General features: G+C 34.0%; 1 protein-coding gene across 6 annotated transcripts in view; it reads left to right on the top strand.

Moving 5' to 3' along the window:
• Positions 1–69: 69 nt before the first annotated feature.
• WDR7 (WD repeat domain 7) overlaps positions 70–16,030 on the top strand; it is a 506,900-nt gene continuing 490,939 nt past the window's right edge. For 2 of the 6 annotated variants that reach the window (XR_004230845.1, XR_004230846.1), the window contains exon 1: positions 70–342. The gene's annotated coding sequence lies outside the window, so the exon portion shown is untranslated. The remainder of the gene's footprint in view (positions 343–16,030) is intronic. The other 4 variants (XR_004230847.1, XM_031945927.1, XM_031945925.1 and 1 more) reach the window with 3 other exon arrangements.

The raw sequence follows: 16,030 nt of genomic DNA, 5'->3' as shown, positions 1-16,030 counted from the left end.
GGCTGGGTCCCGCAGCCGTCGATCAAACCCGTACTTTGGGTGTGGGGAAGCTGTGGGTATTTTTTTTTTAACCCCGTTTTTTGCGACAGTCGTGGTGAGGCAGTTGGGGCCGCTGTCAGCTGATTTACCGCAGCGGCGGAGGCAGCAGAGGTAGAGACAGCGGCAGCGGCAGCCACAGCCGCTTCCAGCCCGCGGGGCGCTCGAGGACCTCGGCGGGGCAGGAGCCGGAGCCCTCCGGCCCCGCCCGCGCATCTCTCAGCCACAGCCTCCTCTCGCTGCTCTCATTTCCTGGGGAATCGGTGGCAGGGGTCGGGCCGACCCCGCGACGTGAGTCTTAGGAAGGTAAAGGAGCCTCGGGGTGTTTCCAGGGGGCAGCTTCGGGATGAATGGCTTTGCTGACCCGAACGGGTCAGAGGTCAGAGGTCATTCAACATCTGGGAGCAGCTGCCGGCTGTCACCGTCTCCCGGAGCGCTCTACTTCCCTCCTTCCCACAAATCGGCTTTTGTCAGGTGGTTTCAGGCCACCAGCTAAGCTCTGTGCCAGGCATCCCGGGGACACTTTAGAGTCTTGCCGGGGGGTCTCGTGGCTTTTTTTCTTTTCCTGGCCGGTGTCACGTTTGCTTCTGGGGACTAGACGGCGCAGGATTGCCCTTTGGTACCTTGCAGTGGTTTTGGATTCCAGGTGTTGGTGATGCTGTTTTGTTGGGAATAAGGAGTGGGGGTGGGGGGGTGGGGAGGGGAAGAATTCTAAGTGGCAAGTGGGAATGGTGCCTTTGAGTAGTGTTACAGCGTCTTGGGCTAGAGGTGTCAGTTACCTTGGTCTCACCTAAGGATTGAGCTTTGAGATCACCGCTAAAATTAAGATATTTTCCATAGTTTCCTATTGGAGATGTTTTTCAGTTTTAGTCCCATGGCCATGGGGCTGTACATCTACCACCACTGTTTTATTTGCTGATAGAGCTCCGGTTTCTGAAGTTTTTATTTTGGGATTAGTGCTGTATAACCTTTGATTTTTTTTTTTTTTTTCACTTTGTATTTTTACCCTATGGTTTATTTCCATCACTTGCTGTGCAATAAGTAGTTCAAAGGTTCAGCTGGCTGGCCACCTACGCTCCTTCATAGGGGCAGTGGTTAAGCTAGGAAAATTGCATACCCAGGGTTTTGAGACTTGGTATAGAGGTGGGGGGAAAGAGTGGATCTAGTGTCATTTAACCTCTCCGTGCCTCATTTTCCTCATCTCTAAAATGAAAAGGTTGTGCTGGATGATCTCTTAGTTTCTATGTATCAATATATGATCTTGTGATGACTGATGAATTTGGGTTTAATCAGTAGCGATGATAGCCTGTGTTTTTCTATGTAACATTTGCTATGAGTCATGGATCCAGAGTTTATTACTTAAATTATATTTGTAAACTTAGACTACAGGCGTTAAAATCATTGTGAAAAATTTGCAAAGTTCTCAAAATTCTTTTACATAGTTTTTTCAGTATTTTCATAAGCTATGCATTCATAATGTGAATATAGAAGTAAATTTTTAAATAGTCCATTGAAGTATATATTGAAAATACATTCATTATTGGAAGCTGAATATTTGTTAGAATATCTAAAATGAAAGAATTTTTAGATGCAGCAAATTGAAAAAAAAGTCTGAACTGAATAGATATTTAGAGATATTTATTGCAACATAATTTTTCTTTAAATAAATTTTTACAGTGTTCTTGATTGTGTAAAATTCACTTTCTGTGTCTCTTCATGTATTTGTAGTCTGTTGTAATGGATAGACATATTCTTGTTGATATCTTAAGTTTTATGAATATTTGCTTTGGGATTGAAGACATTCAAAAAGGCCATCCTCTTGCTTGTTTACTATCACTGTATTTGTTTGACATCAACTTGAGGATAGAGAGAGACTATTTTCTTTCAATTTCATTTTTAAACTTTATTTTGGATAGGTGGTCATTGGAATCATAAGATTTAGAACTAGAATGGACCTTTAAGATCATTTATTACAAACCATCTTGTTTATATATGAGACTGAGACCCATAAGAGGTAATTGACTTCCTTTTGGTCACTAAGATATAAATGGAGATTTGAACCTAGATCTTATTTCAAATTGAATTCCTACCATACCAACATTCTATGTGGACAGACCAAACGTCATATCCAGGCCATGTTCATAGAGATGTCTGTAAAAGGTTGTGAGGTGAAATAGGCTCTTCTTAAGAAAGGAGGTTGATACCTTTCATCATATTAAGCCATTTAAAATTTTGGATATAGGCAAGATAGATCTATTTATAGAGCATGGGAAAAATATTTTAAATGTGCATTTATACCTAGAATTTCAGAAATACTTTATGATTATATTTATTACTCATCCTGTATGTGGTATGTTTGTTAGAATGGTTAGCTAGTATAGCATGGAATTAATATTGCCCAAGATTGGAGAGTTGATCCCTCTTATCTTAAAGTTCTTTTGAATTCAGCCTCTTAATTGATCTTTACAGAATAGATAGTATTATAAGACATTATCATATAATGTTAGAAACATTGAATTTAGAGTCAGAGAACTTGGGCATCTCTTCCAGCCTCTTGAACTTGGATAAGCCACTAATCTCTCAGGAATATTTATTTTCCTACTTTTAAAATGAGACTGATAGTTGGAGTATTGACCACATAGTTGTTAAGAAAGTGCTTTGCAAACTTTAAATGTGTAAAGGTGAGGTATTTCTAATTTGACATTTTCATACTATAAAGAGTATTTTCTTAGGTTAGTGGTGTCTGTTTAGCCATACTAATTCTTATGGCATTCAAATTTATTATAATAATTCTATCTTTGCTAATAGTTTGTGTATCTGTGTTTGTGGATGACTAGTATCCATCACTGGTTAGCAACTTGGTAGATTGTGCCAGTAGCAATCTTGTTATTCATTTAATGATTTCCTTAGCTGTATTTTTTAAGTCATACCACATAGTGGAGACTTAAAAAGTCTCCTATGAATTGGGAAAATGAAAAAGTGAGTCTCACGAAAAAATCATTTAGCCCAGTAGAACCAACATGCATCATAGTAAGAAGCCTCAATCAGGACTCTGCCATTACTTATAACATTATTGGTTATCTGATCAGTGATTAACATCTCCTAGTTAGTATGTTTGACTTGAGGAAGTTTGTGGTTCAGTGGGAAGTCCAATTTTAGAGTCTAGACGCCTTGATTCCAACTCCTGGATCCAAAATTCAGGAACTGGGTGATCGTGGGCAAGGCATTTAAACTTCCCCCAGCTTGTTTCCTCTTCTATAAAATGGCAGTAATAATATCTGTGGTACTACTTCCCAGTAGTATTGGAAGGCTCATATAAGAAAGTATTTAAGTTGCTTTGCAAACTCTTATGCACTATATAAAATACCAGTTTTAAAAAATAATTATTGGGCAGCTAGGTGGCGCAGTGGAATAAGAGCCTCAGCCCTGAAGTCAGGAGGACTTGAGTTCAAATGTGATCTCAGACACTTAATACTAATTTTGTGACCCTGGGCAAGTCACTTAACCCCAATTGCCTCAGCAAAACAAACAAAAAATTAATTACATAGATTGGGTAAATGAACTTATAGTGGGTGCTTAACTAGAAAATTTGGTTCTTTGTACCATTAATAAGTATTATGTATTAAATTATAGGCATGGAAAATTGTTGAATAAACTTTTGACACCTGCTATGAAATTCAAGACCTGTGAATCAAGTACAATTTTCATTTATTGACGACAGTTTTAATTAAAGCAGAATATTTTGTGGGTTTTTTTTTTTTTTTTTTTTTTTTTTTAGAACTAGAAATGTAATTAGAACTTATTTATTAAGAGCTTCCCTTTCATATGTACATTGAGCATTGGCTAACTTTTTTTAATTTTTGCTGAGGTATTTGGGGTTAAGTGATTTGCCCAGGATCACACAACTAGGAAGTTTAAGTGTGTGATTTGAACTCAGGTCCTCCTGACTTCAAGGTTGGTTCTCTATCCACTGGGTCGCCTAGCTGCCTCTCATTGGCTAATTTTTTTGTGTTGTAACCCATTTTATTTTATTTAAAATTTTTTTAAAAGTATTTTATTTTTCCAAATCCATGCAAAAATAGTTTTCAACATTTACCTTTGTAAAACCTTATATTCCAAATTTTTCCCCCTCCCCTCCCAAGGCATCAAGCAATGTAGTTCAAATGTGCAATTCTTCCAAATATATTTCCATATTCGTCATGCTATATAAGAAAAATCAAATCAAAAGGGAAAAAAGCCATGAGAAAGAGAAAAAAAAACCCAGTAAACAAACAAACAACAGAAAGGTGAAAATACTGTGCTTTGATCCACATTTTCTGGATATGGATGACACTTTCTATCTCAAATCTATTGGAATTGTCTTGAATCACCTCATTGTTGAGAAGAGCCAAGTCTATCACAGTGAATCATCACATAATCTTGTTGTTACTGTTCTCTTGTTCTCTTAGTTTTACTCAATATCAGTTCATGTAAGTCATTCAGGCTTTTCTGAAATCAGTCTGCTCATTATTTCTTAAATAAAAATAATCCATTATATTCATATGCTATAACTTACTCAGCTATTCCCCAATTGAGGGGCATCCATTCAATTAACAACTTCTTGCCACTACAAAAAAGGCTGTTGTAACCCATTTTTTGAAAAAGAACAAAAAAACAAGCCAAAAAACTCGCAAATCCTAGATACATGCACATAGACACACATACAGGTAGAAGTGTTTTGGCCATGGTTAAAATATATATATTATCTCTTTAAGTGAGCATATTTATTGTATTAATGTTATATTGAAAGTATCCAGCTGACTCCTCCCCCCCACCTCAATTGTAGGGAATGATTTAGAATCCAAAATCATATTGATGAATATGTACTATTAATGGATTTTATATATTCTTGTTAACTAAAGAGGGACATGGGCAACATAATATTAGATTAGATTCACATTTTTTGAGATGGGAAAAGGCATTCTTAAATTACAAAGAATTTACTTAAAAATGAACTTTTGGAACACATTCTACATGTTCATAAGCTGCCTGAATTTCCTACTTTCCTCTTGCCTACTTTTGGTTATAATGACATTGTAGAGAGATTTTTTTAGGAATTCAGAAAAAAAAGCTTATTGTGGATGGACTGCGGTCATTAGGGTCACATAGGGGAAATGTGGCTTGAACAGGGACTTGAAAGAAATGTAGAATTTGTAATTGCTGAGAGAAGTCAACCTAGGTCAAGGAAAAGGTGACCCTGTTGCATAAGCTTTTATTTTGGGGAATCCCAGTTGCTCAGTTGTTTGTAGATGAATAATTGAGTTGCTTCTTTAGATAGGGTGTGATAAATTAATGAAAGTGTCAAGGATCCATCCAATCACAAGAGGCTTTCTGCAGCACCTATGTACAATATAATGTGATACAATATACATTTATCAAGCATATATTATGTGCTAGGTGCTGTGCTAAGTACTAGGGACACAAATAAGAAAAAAGGAGGATGGTCCCTGCTTGCAGTCCAATGGGGAAAAACAACACAAAAAGAAGCTGAAAAGATTGTGGGATGGGGAGGGAATGATGATGTAGAATCTGATCAAAGAAGTGCAGCTATTGGAAAATGAAGAATTGGCTGGACTTTTTAGTTCTCTTCAAATATATATTCTGAGGAAGAATTTTTTTTTCTCTGCCTCTACTCTTTTGATCTAAGGAGCAGAATATACTGAGGGTACAGATGAAGTGTGAGTAGGAAAGCTGGTACAGTCTCCATGAGGAGATGATGAGTTTTCTGATTGATTAGTTTTCCCCTTTTTTGGGGAGAGAATAATGATGGTACAGATGAATCTAAGGGATACAACTGGTGAACAATAAAGAGTTGTCTGGTCAACTACTGCCATATTTGCAGTTACTACTCTCAGTCCTCAGGAATGTAAATGGAGTTCTCATTAAATTTTCCTGTGGCCCCTTCTTAGTCCTTACCATTATGTGATTGATTATATGTTCAGATTTTTATAGGATCAAGTATATCATATTATGGGAAGCATTTTATACAGGTTGACTAATTCTAAGCAGGCAGTGAAGCATCTACCCTGGTATAGTAGAAAACCATTGGAATTGAAATCTGGGTTTCATATTGACTCTGTTACATTCTAACTCTGCATATGTAACTCCAGGTCATTCTTCTAATATATAGATATTGGACAAAAATTTTAATTTCATTGAACCTTAGTCTCTTCATCTTTAAAGTTTATTCCTGGGCTCTGGTCATGAATTCATCTCCTTTTTTAACACTCTTTCTAGGGTAGCTTCCTTAAATTTTCTTTCTTTGCCTATCCATGATTGATTTTAGCCTTGCTGCTTTTCTCTTTTACTTTTTCTTGGCTCTTTCCCTTAGATCTTAGGCTTCTATCATAAAGTGAATATGCCTGACTTTAATAAAGTTAGTCCTAAAGTTTTTAGGTAAAATCTGTACCAAATTAGCTACCAAATAGGAACAAAAATCCAGTAAGGCCTAATTACTTATTTATCACGGTGTTATGCTAAACTCCTACAAAAAACTGTCTAATGTATTCTTTGACTCTTATTTTCTTACACCCAGACTCTTAGTCCCTTGTAATCTAACAAAATAAAACTGTTTCAATAATCTACAAATCTCTAAATTCCCAAATCTAACAGCTTTTACTTCTCATATTGTTCTATAATAATTTTCTTTCCAGTATCAAAATATTATGAAGATACCCTGTTTTGCAAAGCTAAAGCCCAGCAAGCAGATTGTGTCCTGAGTTGGCATAACAGGAATCCTTTGCATGCTGTATGATATCACTCTCTGGTCATTGCTTGGACCAGCACCAGGTGTTCACTGATGGATTTAGTTCCCTATCTATCCCAGCACCCATCATCACATGTTCACAATCCCTGTTCCTTGTATTGTACTTCTGTTCCTGTCACAAAACCCTTTTTATACCTCACAGAGTAATCATGACTCTTCAGACTTGAGACATTGACTGTTTCTAGAGGACCCAAGGACTCTTCTATTGTCTCCAAAATGCCAGCTATGATAACTGTTTCAAGACTTAAGAATGATTATGTCATAGTCCAGCCCACTTTTATATATAAGCACTGCCTCACCCTAGTTTATTAAGTTGTCTTTCTCAGGAGATTTCCTTGCTTACAACTTGTTTTCCTCATTCTAACATAAATTATTCTGCTACTTTGTGTCCCAACACATCTGTCCTTAGCCTGATTTGTTCAGCTCTGGCCATTGCCAGGTTAGAGATTAGATCTTTCCGAAACAGTCCAGTCTGGACTGCATTTAAAATTCTACTGATACCAATTCACTTGGGTTAATCTCAGGGTCATTATTATCATTATTTATTTATTTATACCTCTCCTCACCAGAGGCAATTGGGGTTAAGTGACTTGCACAGGGTCACACAGCTAGGAAGTGTCTGATATTAGATTTGAACTCAGGTCCTCCTGGCTTCAAGGCTGGTGCTCTATCCACTTTTCAATTTAACTGCCCTCAGGGTCATTTTTAACTCTTCATTTTCCCCTGCACTTATCCTCTCAGCTGATGTGATGTTAGTTACCTACAATGTCTCTGGTATGTGTGCCCTTTTCTCTACTCTAGAGTCATCACTTTAGTTCAAACACATATTACTTTTTGCCTACACTGTTTCAGTAACCATCTAATTGGTTTTCTAGCATCCTATCTCCTTACTCCAAGATATAGGACAAGATTGCTAAATACATATTCCTGAAGCACATATTTGATAATGTCATTTCTCTGTGCAGGAAATTTCAATAATTGTTTCTAGGATAAAATAGGAACTCCAGCTTGGCTTTTAAAGCCTTTCACATTTAACTCCTATCTTGTCTTTTTAGATTGATTTTTTTTTTTTTTTACATTACTCCTTTCCATACTTTTTTTAAAGCTAAATTGACCCATTTGCTGTTTACTTTTGTGAACTTCTATCATCTTCCTTCTATGCTTTTGCTTAGGCTATCCCCTGTCTCCTGAAACTGCTTTTCTTCAAGACCTCAGCCCAAGTGACAACTCTACTGAAAAGCCTTTTCATACTTCCCACTTATTTATCTGTGTTCTTCCTTCAGAATTATATTTATATGTATACATATTGCTTCTCTCAGTAGAATACAAGTACTTTGAGGGCAAGGACTATTTTGTTTTTGTCTTCAACATTGCCAAGGACAAGGTGCTTAAAAATACTTGTTTTACTGAATGTTCACTGAAACAGATCAACTAATTATTGTAATTGAAGCATAATATAATTAACAAATAATTACATTTGTATGCCCTTTAGTAGACAAAGATTCTTAATCCTGTCACTTACTATTGGGGAAAAAAATAGGTCACCTCTGCCTTGCTCACTTTTTAATTCATTCCTTTCCCTTGCTCTGATATCCTATATAAATTCAGTTGTATCATTGTTTGGGAAAGATTTGTTTTTAGTACAAATTATCTATATACATCTATATGTATCTATATACATGCACATAGAAATCCTAGCTTATACTTTTTTGTTATACTTAAAATTTGGGATTTTAAATTTCCTTCCTTCCTTCCTTCCTTCCTTCCTTCCTTCCTTCCTTCCTTCCTTCCTTCCTTCCTTCCTTCCTTCCTTCTTTCTCTTCTTTCTCTTCTTTCTCTCTCTTTCTTTTTTGAAAATTACTTATTTCCATCTTTGGAATACTCACTTAACTATTCTGAAATGGCTCTTATTTTTAAATATTTGTGTTACTTATATATTTTAGATATCAGATCTTTATTAGAGATTTGAGATAAAGATCTTTTTATCAGTCATCATGTTCTCTTTTTCTAGGTGTGTTGATTTTATTTATATAAAACCTTTTAAATTTTATGTAATTGGAAATAATCTATTTTATTTTTTGTAATCTCAATCTCTTGTTTGTTTTTAAGAATGAGAAGATATTACCTAACAGCAAATGATATAAATAATAATTAGATATATTGACTAGACTCAATGAATCTCAGTAAGACCAAAGTTTTATGTGTGCTAAAAAGTTAGTGGTACTATAATTAATAGAAATAATTTGCCCTTTCTGCTGTACTGGTAAGACCAATACAGAATATATTTGATTCAATTTTGGATTCGTTTCAGGAAGGATACTAACAAGGACATTCAGAGGAAGGCAATTGGATGTTGAAGGGGATTAAGAACATTTCATCAAGGAAAATGTGAAGGATTTGGTATTATATTATTCCCAGTTTTCTTATTAAAATGTGGGAAGGAACTGAATTAGTTTAGCATCTAATATTTTTTCACTTCTAACTCATATAACATATTGATCTTCAAATATTTGAAGTTATATAAAAGAAGTAGATTTGTTATATATACTTTGAGAGATCAGTACTGAAATCATTGCCTGGAATTGGGGCTCAATAAAAAAAAAGGTGCTTTTAATAATCAGTACTTTGTAGTAGTAGCATAATGAAATGTCCTGTGAAGTGGTAAGCATTGTAAGTGAAATATTCAGGCAAAGACTAGATGATCGTTTTGTCTGTAATTATAAAGGAAATTATTGTATAGTTGCAATAAATAACCTGTAAGTTTTTGATTCTGAGATTCTATATCTTCTTTCTGAAAGTAAGGTATATAAAATGTTTAATTGTAAAATTCTTGGTTAGTTTAGCATAAATTGTAACATTTCAGAGTTAGGTAATGCAGATTTTAACTGTCTTGTACTTGGCATTGATGTTAACAAATTTGTTAATCAGTAAACAAATATTTATTGAGCACTCACTATGTATTAGACACTGTGCTAAAATAAGCTTTCCGAATACAAGTACAAAGAATGAAATGATCTTTTGCTAGGATAGAACTTATATTGAGAGAGACCACATTGCACATAAATACATCTAGCATCAACTGGATTAGAACCAACCTTTAATTTATGAATGGCCAGAATCAAACAAAGCAGGACAGAGACTGGAGATTTAGGGATCAAAGAGAATTTAATTAATTTCAGAGTGAGAAAAAATGTTTGCAAGTGGAAGCTTAAAATCTGGTTTATCATTATTTCATTATTCTTTTACACTATCCATCCTACCAACATTTATTACATCTTTGTTCCCTCTGTCTATGGCAGTCCTTTCCTTATCTGGCTTCAAAGGCCAGATCATCATAGGAAATGAAAGGAAAAAAAATGAATAGGAAAAAAAAATCTACAGTGAATAAAGTACTCAGTTTAAAATAGAATTCACTTATTCATGGCAAAGAAATATATTTTGGAGTCTGTGATAGAGGAAGTGTTTTTTGATTGATTAATGTAGCCAGGGATAACTTTTTGATCTCTTAATGCCTGAATAAGATAAAAAACAAAAACATGTTCACTGTATTCTACAATCAGAAATAAATTCTGTCATTAACTATAAGTACTGTGTAGTTTTTCTTAGCAAGTATTACTATAATACATATTTGATAGTAACTTAAATTTTGTTAAATAGTATTTCTTACAGAGTTCAAGGAAATAGTTCTCATATATTGTGAGCAGTGAAATATATAATAAATTGAAATGGAATAGAATATATGTTTTTTAAAAAATCTTTTACATTTGAAAATTAAATTTTTTTTCATTATTTTATGCTTCATTTGGATTTCTTTGTTTTGGACTCTAAAATCTTTTTTTTTTTCCAAGATGTTATTGAAATGAAAGAAGATCCACAATGTCAGCCTGATTTTTAGCTTTCTAGATATAGAAAAAAAAGTGTTTTGCTAATTATCTGGCTATTACAAAATTAATTTCTTATACTTTAGTATAAAAACTTATTGGTTTTCATCTTTACCATGATCTTGAATCCTTTCATACTTCAATATTTTCCCAGACTGTTACCCCATTCACTGGCCATAGTCTCCTTTCTTTCTCAACCCCTTGGTGAACCATTTCAACTCCATTCCCTTCGTTTACTTTGAAATTCCTTGCCCTACTTATCCTGTGAGAACAGTTAGAATTTCCTGAATTCCAACCCTGGATTATTTCCACCTCTTTCACTCTTGTTAGTGTACTGCTGTATACTCTTCCATTGATTGGTTTCATAAATTTTGTGTTATCTAATGTCAACTAGTCTGCTACTGCCACTAATCAATTCTTTTATTTCTTATTGATTCACTATTCTAATTACTGAAATAACCATTGAAAGTGGTCTAATCTCTTTTTATGACTCCCCTAGCATTTATTCCTCTCAGTCTCAGTTTTAGGACCTCCCCTCATACTTTAAACAAAAAATTGAAACCATTCACTGAGAAATGTCCTCCTGTATGTTTCTCATATTCATTTGACATTATCTTTCACTATCTCCTTTTCTTTTCCAGTCTCTGATAAATGAGTTCGCCTTTTTTCTTGCCAAGGCTCACTATAAAGTGAATCTTTGCACCATTTCCTTTTTTCCTCCCCAACAAATTGTCCTCGCTGTCATCTATACAGTCTCTGAGATCTTCACTATCTCCTTGCTACTTGTAAACACTACTAGATCTTCCCTCTTTTCTCCTTAAAACTCTTATCTCTCATCCTTTTCTTTTCTAGTTTCCTAAAAACATCTCTCTGTACTTTTTCATTTCCTCTCCTTTCACTTTTCATTCTATGTTATAGCTAAATTAGTCTTCTCTTTATTCCCGATTCATAATAGTCCATTTCCTGCCTCAGTGTTTTTGCACTGATCACCCATGTACTTGGAATGCATTCTCTCCTACCTCCATAGAGTTCCTGTCTTTATTTGAGATACGCCATCTTCTGCATGAAGATTCTTTTGATTTCCTTCTTCCAGTTTCAGCTGTTAGCAACATACATTTAATTTCTTGTGTGTGTGTGTGTGTGTGTGTGTGTGTATGTTTATATTAACTTTCTTTTTATGCTACATACCTTTTAATTTTTAATGCATTTTTATTTTGTTAAATATTTCCCAATTACATGTAAAACATTTTTTAATCATCATTGGAAAAACATTTTGAATTTTAAATTCTCTCCCTCCCTTGTGTCCCTCTTCCCTCCTTGAGAAGGCAAACAATTTGATATCAATTATACATGTGAAATCACTGCATATATTTTTATATGACCTTAGTGTCTCTCCCATTATGATGTAAACTATTTTGAATAAGAACTCTGAGATTTTTTTCATTGTACTTGAATCCCTATGACCTAGTATGGTGTCTGGCATATGATAGGCAGATGTTGATTGATAATAATTTCTTATGGTAAAATAGTATTTTGTTATTTTTATATCCTAGTACTTATTCAGTCATCTCCCAATTGATGGGCATCCCCTAAGTTTTAAATTGCTATAAATATTTTTGTACATATAGGCCTTTTTTTCATTTTTAATCTCAATGGGACATATACCTAGTAGTGGTATCTCTGTGTCAAAGTATGCATATGAACTGTTTAGATATTTTTGATATAGTTTTGATTTGCTTTATCAAATGTTTAGAACTAGTCTAACCCGTGTTTCTGCCAGTAGTGCATTAGTGTGCTTATTTTCATGCAAAAGAACACTTATTATTTTCCTTTTTTTTTATCGTTTGCCTGATGAGTATGATACATTACATTATTGTAATTATTAAATTATTGTAATTATTAATGACTTAACAGCATTTTTTCATATGATTGTTGATAGCTTGGATTTCTTTCTTTGAGAACTGCTTGATCATATACTTTGACCATTTATTACATGGAGAATGGTTTTTGTTCTTATAAGCAAATAAGTCCCTTACATATTAGAATATATAAATTTTATTGGTGAAACTTATTGTAGAGAAATTGCTTCCCTTCTAATTTTCTAATTTTTAAGTTCATTAATTTTATTTGTATGTAACCTGTAATTTTATGAAATAAAATGCTTTTCTTAATCCTTTGAATATTTATCTCTTTGGGAATAGTTTTTATTCCTATACTGTATCACAATACCTGATATTTTTTGAATATTTGTTTAATCAGAGACATTTCATGCTAGGATTTTTCCTAATTAAAAGAATTCTGTCCATGCAAAAGTTTTTTAATTTTATATAATTTTTTTGGACTGGATCTGTGATGTCACTGGAGTAGGCAATTCTAAATAAGGAAATTCCCCTTTATCAAAGCATATATCATCTTCTTTGAAATGTGATCTTTTAGTGAAATTACTCCCACATTCAGTGGCTAAATTTCCTGCTTAAGGAGTATGAGGCTGCTTTGTTTTTCTTTTTCAGTTGACCCAGAAGATTTTCTTTATTTGGAAGCTCTTAGCTCAAGAGCTTATATCCTAAGATTTATCAAAGACTACACCACAATATTTGATTGCTAGTAGATCTTGTTTTTTATAGTATGTTTCATTAAAAAAAACTTTAAAGTTAAAAACTTTAAAGTTTTTAAAGTTCCAAATAATTTAGATAATTATTGCTTTTTGGTATTGTTTGAGGTTTAGTAACGTAAGGTTTCTTTTATTCCTATTTTTAAAAATCCTTTGAGTTTCTTAACCTTTTGTTCCTATAGATAAATTATGGTTTTGAACTAGCTCTATAAAGAAATCCCTTGATAATTTGCTGCAACATTAAATATGTAAATTAATTGAGGTTGAAATATAGTTTTATTATGTTGACACGTCCAACCATGAAAAATTCATGTCCCTTCAGTTTAAACTTTTTTCTTCTGTAAAGAGTGGTTTTAGTTGTATTCACATAAATTCTGAATATATATATATATTTTGTGTGTGGATATTCTAATGTATTTGTGATCCCATTGATTCATAAGTTCCATGCATTGTTGTAGATCACAATTCTTCTATGCCTACTTACTCTTTCCATTGATCTTATAGCATGTTAGAGACTTTGCTCATTTTCTCCTGATATGAGAGTGCCAAAGGATTACTCTTGCTGTCCACCTCTCATCACTTGTCTTGTGACCAGCCCTTTTTTGCACTTTTCATATTTTTCATTAATGACATCTTTTATTTCTTTTCTTCATCAGAGTTCCTCATAAATTGTGGTCAACTTATAACAACTGTACATCCCAACATTGCTGCCCATATGATGTTCATTTGTAATTTTTTTTAACACTGTTGTTTTATATATCTTATTGCCATCTAGCAATATGGATAGAATATTTCTATTAAAAAGCTGTACTTTAGAAGCTTGGGGCCAGTTATGAAGTTTAACAATTTCCAAAGCTAAACCAGTCTCCATTCCTTCTCTTTTTCAAGTCTTTTAATTGACATTTTTTTCTCCTTTATATAAACACATTTGGTATAGCAATTCCTTCTCATTTTCAAGTCTTTTAATTGACATTTTTTTATCCTTTATATAAACACATTTGGTATTGCAATGTTAGGATCCAAATATGTTAGTACCACTGTGTCCTTGTTGGAGAAAATTCTTATAACATTAAAAAAAAAAACCCAGTATTTTGCATTTTCTTTAATATGAATTCTTAAACTTTATACAGTTTGTATGTATTTTGATGAAATTTCTTTTCCTATCTAATGCTGCTGGGTTTTAGTAGTATGCAGAAAGCTTGCTTTTTGTATGTTTCCTTTACATCTTGCTTGTTGGAATCTTTACAAAGTGTTAAGCCATTAGAGTTGATAGACACAATAATTATCTAATTTGGCATGGTTCAATGATTCATTTGATCTTGGAAGGAGATATTTGGGGCCGAACTTGAAACAAAGTACTAAGTACAACTGATAGAAACGATTCTTGTGTTCACACCTTTAGAGAGCTCATAGAAGCAAGAAATATTTAAGTACTCATTGGAGTTCACATGTTTGGGAGATTTCAGGGTTTAGAAAGAGATATCTAAATTCACACCTCCCTTGAAGCTCTTAGGGCCAGAGAACATGGTAGGAGATATTCTACAATCCCACTCTCAGAGAAGTAGCATAAATACAGCTCCAGTGAGCCACTGAGAGATTTTCTCTGGAACATTGACTGGGGTCGGAGAGGAGTACTCTGGGAGGAAGCCTACAAGCCCTATCTTCGAGGCAAGAGAGATTCATTGCATTTTCCAACTTGGTGCTGGCTGGAGGCTGAAGAAAGCAGAGGCAGAAGCCAAGGACCAAGCTGCAAGATCTCTTGGAACCAAGCAGAGAGATAGGCTCTGAGCTAACCGGGCTATATTGAAGGTCACAATAAAAGATCTGAACTTTTATCACCTGGCTGTGTTTTAGAAAAAGAACACCACACTAGCTACTTTAAAGTTTTTTGCTTATTTTTCTGTTATTTTTTCTTGTCATATTGCTTATTTAATTTTTTTTAAAAATCCCTTTTTTTGTCTTCTCTGATAGATTATCTCAATATTCAAACTTTTACCTCTTTGTCAATTTTTCTTTATCTAGTGATTCCTTTTTTGCAGCCTATAGATATACCTTATAGAATTTTACTTTAAGATTCTGTTTAATAAGCAGTGTATTTCTTTGTTGTATTACACATTTTCTCTTAATTATGTTTTAAGTTTTTTGCTAAAAACAACAGGCAAAGATTTTCATTTGCTTTTTGTTTTGAATTTGTGTTGGCTATCTAGTTGTAAGAATTTTCCCTAGGATCCTTCAGTGTTGAACCCAAGGTGACTGGAGGGCCTATAAAGAAGCCATTCTATTGTTCGTGGAATTGTGAACGAATCCAACCATTTTGAAGAGCAATTTGGAACTATGCTCAAAAGTTATCAGACTGTGCATACCCTTTGACCCAGCAGTGTTTCTACTGGCCTTATTTCCCAAAGAGATCTTAAAGGAGAGAAAGGGACTTACATGTGCAAAAATGTTTGTGGCAGCCCTTTCTGTAGTGGCAAGAAACTAGAAACTGAATGGATACCCACCAATTGAAGAATGGCTGAATAAATTATTGTATATGAATGTTATGGAATATTATTATTCTGTAAGAAACGACCAACAGGATGATTTCAGAGAGACTGTCAGAAACTTACATGAACTGATGCTAAATGAAATGAGCAGAAACAGAAGATCATTATACATGGCAACAATAAGACTATATTATGATCAATTCTGAGGGAT

The sequence above is a fragment of the Sarcophilus harrisii genome, chromosome 1 (genome assembly GCF_902635505.1).
Source record: "Sarcophilus harrisii chromosome 1, mSarHar1.11, whole genome shotgun sequence".
NCBI classification, from domain to species: Eukaryota; Metazoa; Chordata; class Mammalia; order Dasyuromorphia; family Dasyuridae; genus Sarcophilus; species Sarcophilus harrisii.
This window is presented reverse-complemented; position numbering and strand designations above follow the sequence as displayed.